Source organism: Gadus morhua, chromosome 4 (genome assembly GCF_902167405.1).
Source record: "Gadus morhua chromosome 4, gadMor3.0, whole genome shotgun sequence".
Lineage (NCBI taxonomy): Eukaryota > Metazoa > Chordata > Actinopteri > Gadiformes > Gadidae > Gadus > Gadus morhua.
In genome coordinates, this window is record NC_044051.1 from 35691090 (window position 1) to 35705391 (window position 14302).

Consider the following 14302-nt stretch of genomic DNA (forward strand, 5'->3'; position numbering starts at 1 on the left):
CCATGTCTTTGGAATGGAGGGCAGTATTGTCTGAAGGTTCCTTGTTCCTTGTTCTACAGTTACACGCAAGATTATAATCACAAATGAATGTTATTGTTTGCACTTGGAATGTAACAAACTGATAGGCCTATTGTCTGGGTAAGGTGTGGATCCAAGTGTGTGAAGAAAGAGGCAGCAGGCAGCCAATTGCTTGGGAAACAAAATACTTCTTCACTGAAGTCAGTATAAACATAAAACAAAAAGCAAAGACTTTCCTCTACAAAACAAAAGTTGAGAAACTCATCTCATTTGGGCCGTTGTTGGCCGTGCACGCTAGCATTCTGCTAATGAATGCTGATTGGTCAGGGACGGACTTGCGACAGATTACGACCAGAGACCCCTCTTGACGGCATCTGAAGCTGAAGCACAATCTGAGGACTTTCCGAAGTTAATTTTTGCGTACTGTATTTATATTTTCCTGCAGGCACTTTTATTTTTTATATAGTTATGTATGGTGAGCATAACTATATAAAACATGGGTATAAATTGAATTTCTTCCAATTCTTGTGTTCAATGTTCAATGTGTTGTATAGGCCTACATGGTACGGTATGACAACCTTAAATAATACAGTCAATGTCCCGCTCAATATCATTTCATCTGTCATTGTCTATTTTTCGAAAATAAAGTTTAATAAAAAAAAAGCCTCGTAAATGTGCAATGATTTACATTTACATTTTTACATTTAGGGCATTTAGCAGACTTTTTTATCCAAAGCGACTTACAGTAAGTACATTTGTCATAAGAAGTGCATCAATATATCGCTGAAAGGCAATGACTTGTCACAAAAAGAGAAATGATTTAACAACACTGAACATACTGAACAGAGGCAGGGAAAAAGGACAGAGGAAGAAGACTTGTCAGTTGTCACAGCATCAGGGTCCAACTGTAGAGATCAAGAAAGGAAGAGGCATGAGTAGGAGTACAACAGAACACTGTGCTCTCTAGGAGATTGTTTACTGATGTAAACTGGTAGGCAAATATTTGAATTTTGAACTCCCCAACCCAAAGTGTAACAACTATCGCCAATCGAAACAGCTGTGCAAATCTATTACGTTAGAAACTCCAGAATACGCTGATTATCCTGATCAAATTTTGATCCTTTTTGCCCAAAGACATATTGTACATTACAAAATACAAATCATTAAACCACCGCACCGTAGAATCTGAAATGTGGATATAAAGGTTTACATTTTCTTTGGAGTTTCTTGGCTTTCAACTTGACATTCGGATACAATTATATACCTACACTTATGATCACCTGACTAGATGGGTCATGATTTGAGGAATAGATTTTATAAGATTGTTACGTGGTAAATGTTTTTGTGCTGCCTCTGTGTATTGTTGCACTAATACTTTGTTTTTGCCTCGCTCCTCTCCTGCAATGACTTGTCACCTCCTGTAGGCGGAGCCTGTTGTGGTTACGGGTTGCCCACAGGCTCTCCTTGATTAATTGCTATTTGTTATTTGTTTCACTTATGTGAAATTCAATGCTTTTCCCCGCAAACCCTGTCTCTTTATGTTGCCAACTGTTTATGTGTTAGCATATGCCCCCATCATTGTTAAATAAAAGATTAAGGCTGTTATTACATCTAACTAATGATATCAGCTATGAAAGCACTTAGATTAACATATAGCAGGCTAACTCGTTAGTTTAATTGCCCTCAGTGACAAAGGAAAGCAGTTCTTCTTGTTCTGGTCCCTAGTTATTGATGAGTTGGGTTGGGTTATATCCGGAGGGGTGACGTGGAAATACGAGCATAAAAGCAAGTCAAATCAAAAATACCAAGCATCACTTTAGTGGGCTACATAACAAGGTAAGACCTGCATTCTATCTCATGTTAAAATATTCATGTGAGTGACCACTCCAACGTTAACATTACAAAGGAAAGATGCCTGCATACGAAGTGGTCTTAAAGAATGGAGACCATCTCCTTTCCCCCACTTGGGATCATCTCCACATTAAACTAGTGGGGACAGAAGGGACCCTGCATTGTTACGGACCTGAACCTGTAAGTATGATATTTTAAAGACATTTTAGTACAAATATTGTCAACTTGCTCATTTGACTACATTAAATTATTGTCAATGTAATTGACAATAACGTTTGTGTGATATGATGAATTCATCTTATCATGCGTCTTTCATTGGGCCTAATCTCGACACCACTAAGACATTTCCTCATGTTAATGATGAAGAGAATCACCTGTTTCTTTAGAACTAATGACAAGCTACTGTATCATACTTCTCTCTCGTCCTGTCCACCTGTAGTGGTTAAAATGTAAGGTGGACAGCGAAAAGTCCATTGGCAAACTGATACTGATTGAGTTGGCCAAAACCGACGTTGTAGGGCCACTAGAAACGGCAGGAGACTTGTTGCTCCCTACCAAGGTGGAGGTCAAGTCCCCAGAAGGAGAGACCTTCCAGTTCCCCTTCCATCGTTCTATCATCGACGATGAAATTCATCAGTTAAGAGAGGAAAAAGGTACATGGAACTTAACCCCTAAAAAATGCAAGGCAGTACAATTCAAAAAATATTTTTACATATTGTACCCTTTAGGGTGTTTTTATTCACAATTCAACATTTCATAAGCTAACAAAGAAAAAAAACGAATTTATGATAAAATATGACCTTGGTTCTAAATATCTTTGGTGTCTGGTGGCCTCACGGGAGAAACTATTTTGTTTATTTTTAAAATGTCCCACCCTTCACACTCGGGCAACCATTCTTGAAATGTTGTGTCTATTCATAACAATCAACTACCAAAGGCTACCTATTCTAGTGTTAATAGTATTGAATTGTTATTATCAAGGGGTTTAACTTTTAAAATATATTCCCCAGCTTGCACAGTTATGCAGAGGGCATTCCTCACTGTATGAAGATTGACGATGTTCTGCCTGATGCTCTTCCTGACAAGGTCAGCTTCAACTTCTTTTAATTATTCTTTATTATTATTGTTGTCTTACATTAATTATGTTAATTATTTATTTGAGACAAAGGATTTCAACACTTCAATAAGTGCGGTACTATGCTGAAATCTTTTGTGTATTCTCTGTCCAGGCTGATAATACTGATATGAAACTCGATGGACTAGCGGATCGTAAAGAAAATTGGAGTGGCATTGATGCCATTGGCACAGTCTTCCGCCACAAACAAACTACACTGTCTAGTACAGAATGCTGCACATTAAGTTGATGGCTCATGTAGCGGTTTTACTTTAAATATTCAAGGCTCTGTAGGTAGGATGGTAACTGTTGAGTCCCAATTAGATTGTTATTCTGCATTGAGAAACGATAATACAATGTTGTGAACTTTATTGTGTGACTTATAAACTTATGGGTTTAACGTTTGGGTTTGAAAGGTCCCTCATTGTTTTATAAAAAAAAACGTGGTGGAACAGAAAATGGCAAAGTTTATGCAAATTGACTATTGGTAAAAACAGTATAATGCCCTCTTTCGCAATATCATTGACGTTTCTGACTTTAAACAAGAATTCTAAGACCAATCGATGTATGAATCAAAGGGATGATTCAAGCATGCCTGTCTCGGTGTGAGACGATTTGTATATTAGAGCGCTACCAGCTATGCTAACCCTGCTTAGCGTATGGAGGTTGGGAGCATAGTAGTGTTGGCTCGTTTGTTCACGAACCGGTTCGAATGAACGAGTCTTTAGGACGAACGAACCGAACCGGTTCGTCTCTCTCGTTCGTTCGGTCGTCTCGTTCACCATTCGATTCACCGGAAACTAGGCTGAATCGCGAACGACTCCTCCCAGTTCAGTCGAGTTTCCGGTGAATCGATTCACCCGACACTCGACTGAACGTGGAGGAGTCGTTCACGAATCGTGTGTTAATTCAGCCTGGTTTCCGGCAGCGGTAAATCGCATCATGGAATGGACCCAATTGCACGGTTCTCAGCTGAGTCAGTCAGACTCAGTGGAGTTAGTGCTACCGGAAACTCGACTGAACGAACGAACGATTCGCGAACGACTCCTCGTGGCGAACTGAATCACGCGAACTGAATCACGCGAACTGAATCACGCGAACTGAATCACGCGAACTGGGTCACGCGAACTGGGTCACGGAAACTAATCATTAAATCCACCACTAGAGCATAGAGGGACGGAGGTGGGGAGTTTAGATGTTTACAATCAAATGTTAATCGTTTTGGGGCGCTCTCTCTTTACAACATTCAAATCTTACCTAGATCAGCTTTATTCAAATAATGTTTTAAATAAATGTGTTCTAAGCCTCTGTAAATGCATTCACACCATGCCTTCTGTTTGTAGAATACGTTCAGCAGAACTGGATGATGGATTCTCTTTTTGGCTACCAGTTTCTAGACGGTGTCAACCCAATGGTGATCCATCGTTGTTCGGTATTGCCGGAAAACTTCCCTGTCACCGATCAAATGGTGTACCTCCACAGCGGGAGGAGCCTAGCAAAAGAGATGCAGGCAGAGAATGTCTAATATGAGGAGAATGGGCACTCGCTCGTTAGTTCCGGTTTTCTGGACTGGTTGCAGTAATAATCTCTGACCATGCGGGGCGCTCGTAGGCGAGTCCAGAATGAATGGGAGCCAATGGGGGTTTATCCTCAGAATCCACTTTTCTCACGATGTAATTTTTGGCCTGTTGGCCTGCCCATAACAGGTTCGAATATTGATTAATTTTTTGATAGTCGAATTATATTAGAATTACGAAGTTCGGAGTCAAAGCCCTATCACACACACACACACGTGGTGCTCGCACGGTCGTGTCTCATTGGCGGGCCAAATTCTCTGGTCGGGCAAGGCAGAGAAAGGGGAGGTGCTTAGATCCTTTATGACGACATATGGGACCACATTCCAAATCAGCGCGATTGAGCCTCCGTTTCTTCAAAGGCGAGCAGAACACCTAGTGCTCGTTTTACACCCAACACAAGTTTTAGCCTCTGCGGGACCATAGGCAGGCTAGGGGTGTTATGGAACAGGACGTGGGGACCCAAGTGCTGAACACAGGGAGGCGGAGACGGGGTAAAGGAAACGGGATTTATTGGTAGGCAGGCGGGTAGTCAGGCAGGCAGGGGTCCGGTAACAGGCAGGCAGTCAAACAGGCAAGGGTTCGACAACAGGCGGGTGGTCAGGCAGGCAGGGGTCCGGTAACAGGCAGAAAGTCAGACAGGCAAGGGTTCGACGACAGGCGGGTAGTCAGGCAGGCAGGGGTCCGATAACAGGCAGGCAGTCAGGCAGGCAAGGACTCGACGACAGGCGGGTAGTCAGGCAGGAAGGGGTTCGGTGACAGGGGGAGACTAGAGAAGAGGAGAGATGGTTACCCCGGGGACAGGCTACGAAAAAGATGCTCAAGAATGCTGGTAGGACCGACACTAACTGGGTAGACGTAACGACAAACTGGCGCCGGCTGATAGGAGATCCCCGGCTGAAGTAGTGAATGGTGATTGGTGATTGTAGACCGGTGTGTCAGGAGAAGGACCACTGGCATACAGTAGCCACTAGATGGAGGTATTGGGCCGCGTAGCAGGACGCGGCGGGACAAGGGGAACTCATATTTATGTTAGAAAACCTCATAAAGTGAGATTTTCATGCCATGGGACCTTTACACAGAGCGGCAACATATTCCTGTGTGACTACAAACTCTTGGATGGATTGAAAGCCAACAAGGTTAATGGCAAGCAGGAGTATCTGATGGCTCCACTCGTCCTGCTCCACAAAACCCCTGAGGATCAGCTGATGCCCATAGCTATCTAGGTAAGGGTTGATATTAACACTTAATTCCATCCCCAAATGCTGGCTGATGCACGGAAACTTTACAGAATAACTATGCAACTGCATGGAAACTTTGAGGAACTCCCCATATCCATGAAATTGATTTGTTCGATTCATTCTTTGAGCTCTGTTCCTTTTCTTTAGTTGAAGCAGGAACCATCAAAGGACAACCCCATCTTCTGTCCTACCGACTCAGAGTACGACTGGTTGTTGGCCAAGATGTTTCTCAGAAGTGCAGATTTCCAGGACCACCAGCTTAACTCCCACTTGCTCCGCACTCATCTTCTGGCAGAAGTATTTTCTGTCTCACTCCTGCGTAACCTGCCCATGGTGCATCCACTGTACAAGCCTTGTACAGTCTGTGACAGGGGAGCCAATGGGATGGGAAAATGTATTATGTATGTATTGTAATTGCACATTTGTTGTTACCACAAGTGTTTGTATTTGAATGAATAATATTTTTTATTTCCAAACTAAGTTTATACACATATATACATATATTTATACAACGGGGGACCTAAATTCAGCGATCTGATTGGTTCCCAACTGTTGTATAATGAGCGTATACATAACTGCTATGACGCCCGATCATTTTGTGAAAGTTTGAATATCACTCCGCGCCTGGAAGTAGAAACAGTTACAAAGTAAAACATATGTTGGATGATGTGGAGAGGGTGTAAATGTTGTTACTCCGGGAGTGAGCAAGGCGATGGAGAGACTAACGAAAGCTTAGGCACACGGCGAGTGAACTGCTCCATAGGATAAATTGCCGGCGAACCGCTCTATCGGAGCCTTCTCTCGGAGGGACGCTAAAGTGTGTTGCATAGCGACCGTCGATGCATAGCGGCAGCCAGGAGGGACTACTTTTTGGTAGTCTTTAATAAAACGGCTACTTTGACTTTCCTTGTTTCTTTTTAAATGTAGTGTGTCTATGACTTTCGTTTCGCCATAACAGTAACCGTTGTATAAAAGCAATAGATCACTTCAGTCAGTGGCATGTGGTCATTATACCACTGTGAAGGGGGTCGCCGGCCCTCCGCTGCGCGTCGGGGCCGGACAACGCCCCTTAACAGTGGTATAATGAGCACATACCACAGCCTGGCGTGATCTATTGCTTAAATATTAGGGCTGTAACGATACGCGTATCAAACCGAAAATCGCGATACTCAAAGCCACGAACCTGTCTCGCGGTGTGAGAAGGCAGAAGCGCGATATGCCCTTTCTAACTCTTCGGTCAAATTGTCCGATTGAAATTTGCTAATAATTTGTCTAAATAATAGTCTGCTGACAGCGCCCCCTCCTATCGATGCCGTAAATATGTGACGAGATGCCCTCTCTGTGATCACAGCTCTCCGTGGCTACGGAGGATTGCATTTCTCCACAGCCGTCGAAGTCCTCATATGCGATATGAACGACATTTATCCAGAGTGGGCCAAGCGCGAAAAAAATTGCCTGTGTGATCATGTCTCTATTGTTTTGTGTGATTTGACTGGCAGTTTGTCTGCTTATAGGTCGGAATGAAGCGGCCACCGATTATTGACAGGATGGGTACTTTATTCTACCGGACTCGTTCGCTTCTTCACTAGACACACGCGCTACCGCTCGCTCTCCTCGCTCGTCTGCTCACTCGCTGACGTCACACACACACGCATACGCACACTGCCATTCTCGCGCATACACATATGCTACTCCTCGTTATTGCGACGTTCATGTTTTTCCTCATCTATTGAAAGTTAGGCTATTAAACATGTTGCATTCTATACGGCCTGATTATGTCATTATTCAAGCTACATAGCCTAATAAGAAGCGCTAATAAGGATATTTGAATAAACCAACCAAACAGTTAAAGGGGCCCTATTATGCCTACCAGCAAAAAGCATCCTCCAACTGCAATCTTTGGTTATTTCTTTATTAATTTAGCTATACTTTAATAGTATTCTTTTGGTTCAAATCTGTTCAGTGTTCCAAATGATTTGTTATTAAATGTTACATTAAGATAATTGGTATTTAAGTGTTGTTTAAATAAAATGCTTTTTAAATTTAAAAGAATCGTGGGATGTATCGAACCGTGGGTCAAAAATCGTGATACAAACCGAATCCTGAATTTGTGTATCGTTACAGCCCTATTAAATATATATATATACACACACACTTGATAGTTTACTTCACAAAACTAGTAGACACAATTTTACAGGAAACTCATAAGTAGGCTTGTATAACAAAACAAAGATTGAGATATATTTACATTTGTACACAATTGTGACACCAAGGAAAACAATGTTAGTGACACCCATGGTATTGCGAGGGGACAATCTGTTGCACAGAGCACAGCACACTCTGACCATCTTGTTGAGAGATGTAAGCTCTCCTGGAGTTGCAGTCTGGCAGAGAGAAATAGGTATTGTGCTTTGTAAAATGGTGTACTTGTTCCTCACAAGACCAATCACCCGTTCAACGTGAATTCGAACAGCTGCTATCCCCCTTGAATACTCAAGTTCATTTGGATGCAGTTGCTTTTTACCTCTAGTGAAGGCAGGTATTTTGAGATTAGCACTGTACAATCCCACAGCATCTCCTACTGTGAAACCTCGATCTGCTAGGACCAAATCACCAGGTAACAGATTTGCCAGGTAGCCACAGTTCTCTGTAATGTACCTGTCACTTGCTCGCCCTCCCCAGCCACGAGACACAAATGATATGACTCCCTGTGGAGTTATTGATATCAAGTACTTCGCAGTATTGTGGTGCTGGTATTGTGAATATGTTTGTGCTCGGGCTCTTAGGTTTTTAGGTCTTTCAATGAAAATTTCAAAGCAGTCTATTATGGATGTACAATTTCTGTAACTACTATTTTTGAAACACACGAGTAAACTAATTTGAATCTGTTCCTTACTGGGCCACAGTATGCATCTAGACAACCTATCATGCAAGACATTTAATGTACTGTTAAAAAATCGGCCCGCAGTAGGCTTTGACACATGAAATATAAATGAAACAAAGTGCAGTGGTAAATTCAGTCTCATTCTCATTAGTCATTAAAAAGCTTTGAAAGGGAGACAGTCCAGGTCCCACCTTGAGGAACTCTGACACAAAAGTGAAGACAACCATCAGCTTGGCAAAGGATGGAAGTCCAGTTAAGTCCTGCACCATGTCATCATTGTCCTTGAAGGTTTCCTGGCTGAAGGATAACTTGCTAACCTTTTCCCTGAGCTGATAAACCTCTGACCTCAGTGCAGTACACACTTCTGTCAGTTTCCTCACAGTTTCTTGGCAGGCTTCATTGGAGCATGGTACACTGCTCTCAGCATCGACTGTGGAGTTACAGTAGTTGGGATCAGCTGTCTGACCTCTACCCTCCTGAGCTGAGGTGTCATCACAGGGTGCCACAGGTCCAACATCATGCGTCCTTCTCTTTCTTTTGACAGCTTGGATTTGCTCAAATTTGCTGTAGCTATTTATTTTTCTTTTGCGTTGCTCAGGTGTGAGATAATCAAACAAACTTGGCACATAGTCGGGGTGCAATGGATTCTCACTCTTCTGACCTACAGTGGTAGAATGAGATATAGTGACACATTAAATAGATACATAGATAGATAAATGTATAAATAAGCAGTATAATTGTAGTGCAAAGTAGAAATATAAGGCGCAAGTGAACAGATAAAACATGAGGTGCTTTGAGACTGTATTATTATTATTATTGTGACATTGAAAAGTGGCAGGATGTTCTCAACCAACTGGTTAAAGAGAGACTGAAATCCACAGAGAAACAAGCTGAAGACCTCATCAAAGAGCTGGAGCAGGAAATAGAAGATCTGACCAATAGAAGCTCAGAGGTGAAGCAGCTCTGACACACAAAAGATCACCTCCACTTTCTCCAGACCTTCAGATCCCTGAAGAATCCTCCACCCACCAGGGACTGGACGACGGTGGAGGTCCGTCCTCCGTCATACGTAGGGACCTTGAGGAGATCCCTGGATCAGCTGGAGGAGACACTGAACATGGAGATGAAGAAGCTGCGTGATGCTGAACTGAAGAGGGTCCAGCAGTATGAAGTAGATGTGACTCTGGATCCTGATACAGCTCAACCTGAGCTCAACCTGTCTGAGGATGGGAAACAAGTACATCATGGAGGTGTAGTGAAGAAACTCCCAGACAACCCTAAGAGATTTACACAGTGTGTATGTGTTCTCACGAGGCAGAGCTTCTCCTCAGGGAGATTTTACTTTGAGGTCCTGGTTAAAGACAAGACTGCATGGGATTTGGGTGTTGTCAGAGAGTCCATCAACAGAATAGGTCAGATCATATTGTCCCCTGAGAGGGGTTACTGGATTATTAAATTCAACAATGGTGGGTTGGTATTTAATGGTAACACTTCTGTCCGTGTCCCTCTGAGAGCTGAGCTCCAGAAGGTGGGGGTGTTTGTTGATTATGATGAGGGTCTGCTCTCCTTCTATGATGTGGAAGCCAGGGTTCATCTCTACTCTGCTACCGGCTGCACCTTCAGTGAGCCTCTCTATCCATTCCTATCTCCATGTATATATGAAGGAGGTACAAACTCTGCCCCCCTGATCATCTCACCTGTCAATCAATCAGACTAGGACCTTTGTTTGATAGCAAAATAATCAAACAACCAAAACAACTTACGGGGCCAATTGCTCTGTCAGTTAGCATTGCTGCGCTTTAAAACCGTACTCCTTAAAACAGAGGATTTGGAGTTTAACACGCAGCTGCGCACAAGGTTGAACGTGATTGCAGTGTAACGACTCGTACAGGATCAGCTGATTCCCAGCTGACTCGGTTTAAACTGCTTGGAAACCGGAAGTACTCGTATTTCTAGTATACCCCAGCAGATGCAGTCTTAACTTAATGTTGGATGCATTTTGTTCTATAATTACCAACAAAAACTTAATGGGAATATAAAGTGAACTTTAATATAATAAAACTATAATAAATAAAAACGCTTATAATGTTGAAACATATTATGAAATAGTCTAGGGTACTTTTCATGCAAATCTGAGTCTGGAATCTGCCCTCACCTACGTCAATCAATTACTTGTCATTGCTAACCATTTTAGTTCAGCATTGACGTCTTTATGTTTCATTGAATGGTATCCTCTGTGCGTTCATTTATTTTTTTTACGCACAAATAATCTGTTCTTTGTAGAGTTTTAGCTGGGCACTTTAAGCAACTCCTATATTATAGCCTGTATTGTACTGAAGGCCTATCTGGTGCAATATGACTAAATGTATCATACCTATTAATAATAATTCATAAAACTAATTCTGTGTGTGTGTTTCGGGTATGATGGAGCCTTGTTTCATCCTGCAAACTGGTTTAGTCCCCTCTTACACCACGTTAGTTCCGAGATTAGACTAACACGCACAAAATACCTCTAGTGTCTGATATGAATTTCTCTGAAGACACAGCAATTGAGATCAAGGTAAAACGCCGCTGCAGGTTAAACCACAAGTACATATGACACTGCAATGGAGCTTAAGACGTCACGTGACTTCTTGAGTATAAAACAGTGTTAAATTCTAAAAAGTGGCTAAACTAGCGACAAGCAATTGCCCCATGTTGTTTCATGAAGTGTAATCTCTGCTATAGTTCTGAGAGAACTGTATTTATATTATACTGTTTGTTGTCATCTGACAAGGAGCCTTTCATTAAGCAACTAAAATAAAATAAACATAACGTTACCCGTTAATAATAATTAAAATTGGTACATTCTCTGTTCATTATGTATTCAGTGGAATATATACATTCTCTGTACAATATATATTCAATGGAATAGGTACATTCTCAGTAAAATACATGTTCAGTCGAATAGGTACATTCTCAGTACAATATATATTCAGTAGAATAGGTACATTTTCAGTGGAATAGGTACAAACTCAGTACAATGTTTATTCTATAGATTACCAGTGGGATAAAACAAAAACAACTGTGTTGCCATAAACCCTTTTATACATGATGGGATTCAAGGTAGGATCAAAATCCCATAACGGCACACTTTTGTAGTTGATGAGCCAATCAATTACTTAACCCTCATAGGGTGTTCGTTTTTTTGTTACACAGGAGGTGCTGCTGGGTCTGGTGGACCCATTGCAATTTAGGCCTTTTAATTCAACATAATCTTACTTTTTTTTTAAATACTCAACAAATGGTTACTTCAACCCAATTGCAAGTAATATAAACAACACCTATGTTAAATTTGTTCACTTTACCTTTGTTAAATCGCATTTATGAATAGAGGTGCCACTCGTTTTTGTTTATTTTCGTATTAGCATGTAATAAAATAAGGAAATGCATCATAAAACAGGCATAACTGGGAAATTATCAACATCCATTAGAAATTGAAACATACGCAATAACATCTGTCTGAACAACACATTAAAGCCTTTGAACACAGCCATTATACGTATATCAGTCTATACCACACATGAGGGGCAGAGTCTCACTGTGTGTGTATTGCATATGTATTTTTTGCACTGGTTGCATGTTTATTGTGTTTTATATTATTATGTATTGTGTATTTGTCTTTTACGTTTCGGAGCTGGCTGATGCTGATCCTCCTCTTCAAACTCAGTGTCAGTCTCTGAATTTTCAGAAATGTTATCCTCACTTTCTGAAACTGTTTCCTCTGCATCACCATCAAAACCCTCTGTCTCTTCAAATATCAACTGTAAGGCAGTCTGAACAGAGAATCGCTCTGCCATCTTGATCAGTTGTGGTATGGAACCACGCTGACAGAGATCTTTTATAGTGTCAGATCCCCCCCGCAAGACAGAGGGTGAAATGTGCGGGAACAGTGGGTGCACACTGTGGGTGCTCACACAAAGGGCCCATTCACCTGCTTTACTCTCCACACACACACACACACACACACACACACACACACACACACACACACACACACACACACACACACACACAAACACACACACAGAGGAGAAAGGGAAAATGAGGGTGCACAGAACCTATGATTTCCACACTTAAACTAGCTCCGGGTCCACTGGACCCGAACACCCTGTGTGTAATATAAATGTGATGGGGGGGTATACAGGGGGGGGTCCTTGAAAATGTTTTCTGATTTATGTTCCTCACAGAAAATGAGCCAAAGCCAATGAATCTTAGTTCAAAAAAATAATTATTTGCATGGACGCTGGAAGTGGGGGGGCTGGGGGGGCTGCAGCCCCCCCTGGTGGCGAGAGGCTGAATGTGAAATGCAAAAACCCCCGTGGAAATAAATAAATAAATACATAAATATATCAGACTATTATTATACTATTATCATTTTATTTACATAACTCAAACAAGATTTTTGACTATAAATGTCACAAGCATGATTTGATTCACAAAATGTAGTACCACAAACACAGCATAACGACCGTTTAAAGTGTTCTACTCTGGACGTCATCAACTAGCCTAGCACTATGTTACTTGTTCATAACACTGTCTAATGCATAATATCAGTACCTTGTGCGTGCAATTAAATATTTGAGGTCTTAATTAAAGACATATTCTGAGAAATACTTGCATTTCATGTGTGATTCAATGAAGCACATTCACAAGTTGGCCTTATGGTGTATTTCTAAAACCTCTGGTCTAATACAGGCAGTGGCGGTTTTAGGCACGGGCGAACCGGGCAGCCGGTTGAAATGAAACCCTCACTGAAGTCCGTAGGTTCACGATACAAACCCCCGGCCACTGTTTGTTTGTTGCTGCCTTCTTGTTTCCCCTCTGTTATGTGCAGGTGTGAGTCATTAACAACTCATCATCATCCCGCCTCTACCAACCAGCTTCCACCAATCCCCTCATCAGTTTCCAGCCAGGGAAGGCCTGCCACACACATAAAAGCCAGTTTAACTTGTCCCTATCCTTTTTGTCCCGTTTGTGGTTCGTGGACTGGTTTTGCTGTGGCATGGTTAGAGCATTTTGATTTTATACATATCTAAGAGATATACATATATTGTCCCTTTGTTTTCCTTTCTCCCCCTGCTTGCACCAATTGTGACCCCCTTTGTTAGTTCCCCCATGTTTTTTTGTCTTTGTGGTTACCTTGCGGCCTTGGGACAGGTAAGACGGAGGCCTCTATACATTTACACGTAGTGCTCTTCTTTGTTAGTAACACTAGGCTAGGAGTGTTGCTACCCGCTGTACTGTTGGCTTAGTTTAGTTAGGTTAGCAGACGTGTGGTCCGCTGTATTGGCTTTTAGCTTAGCTTGTTTTGTTGGGTTATTTTCTTTGACAACACTCAAGTCCCAAGACCCGCTGGTTTTGTCGTATGTTACTGTTGTGTTTTTGCAATCAGCCCCATTAAACCTATGTTCAACCTTATCCGTTGCTGTTGTCATTCCTTTATTGTTTCACTCACCAATTGTTTCTTCATCTACACCCATAACCCGGTTAATTTTAACATCCGTTACCTCCCCCGCTTCCCCTAGACAGTGGGAGTTGTAACATATTTTGGGGGCTCGTCCAGGATTTCAAGAACAAT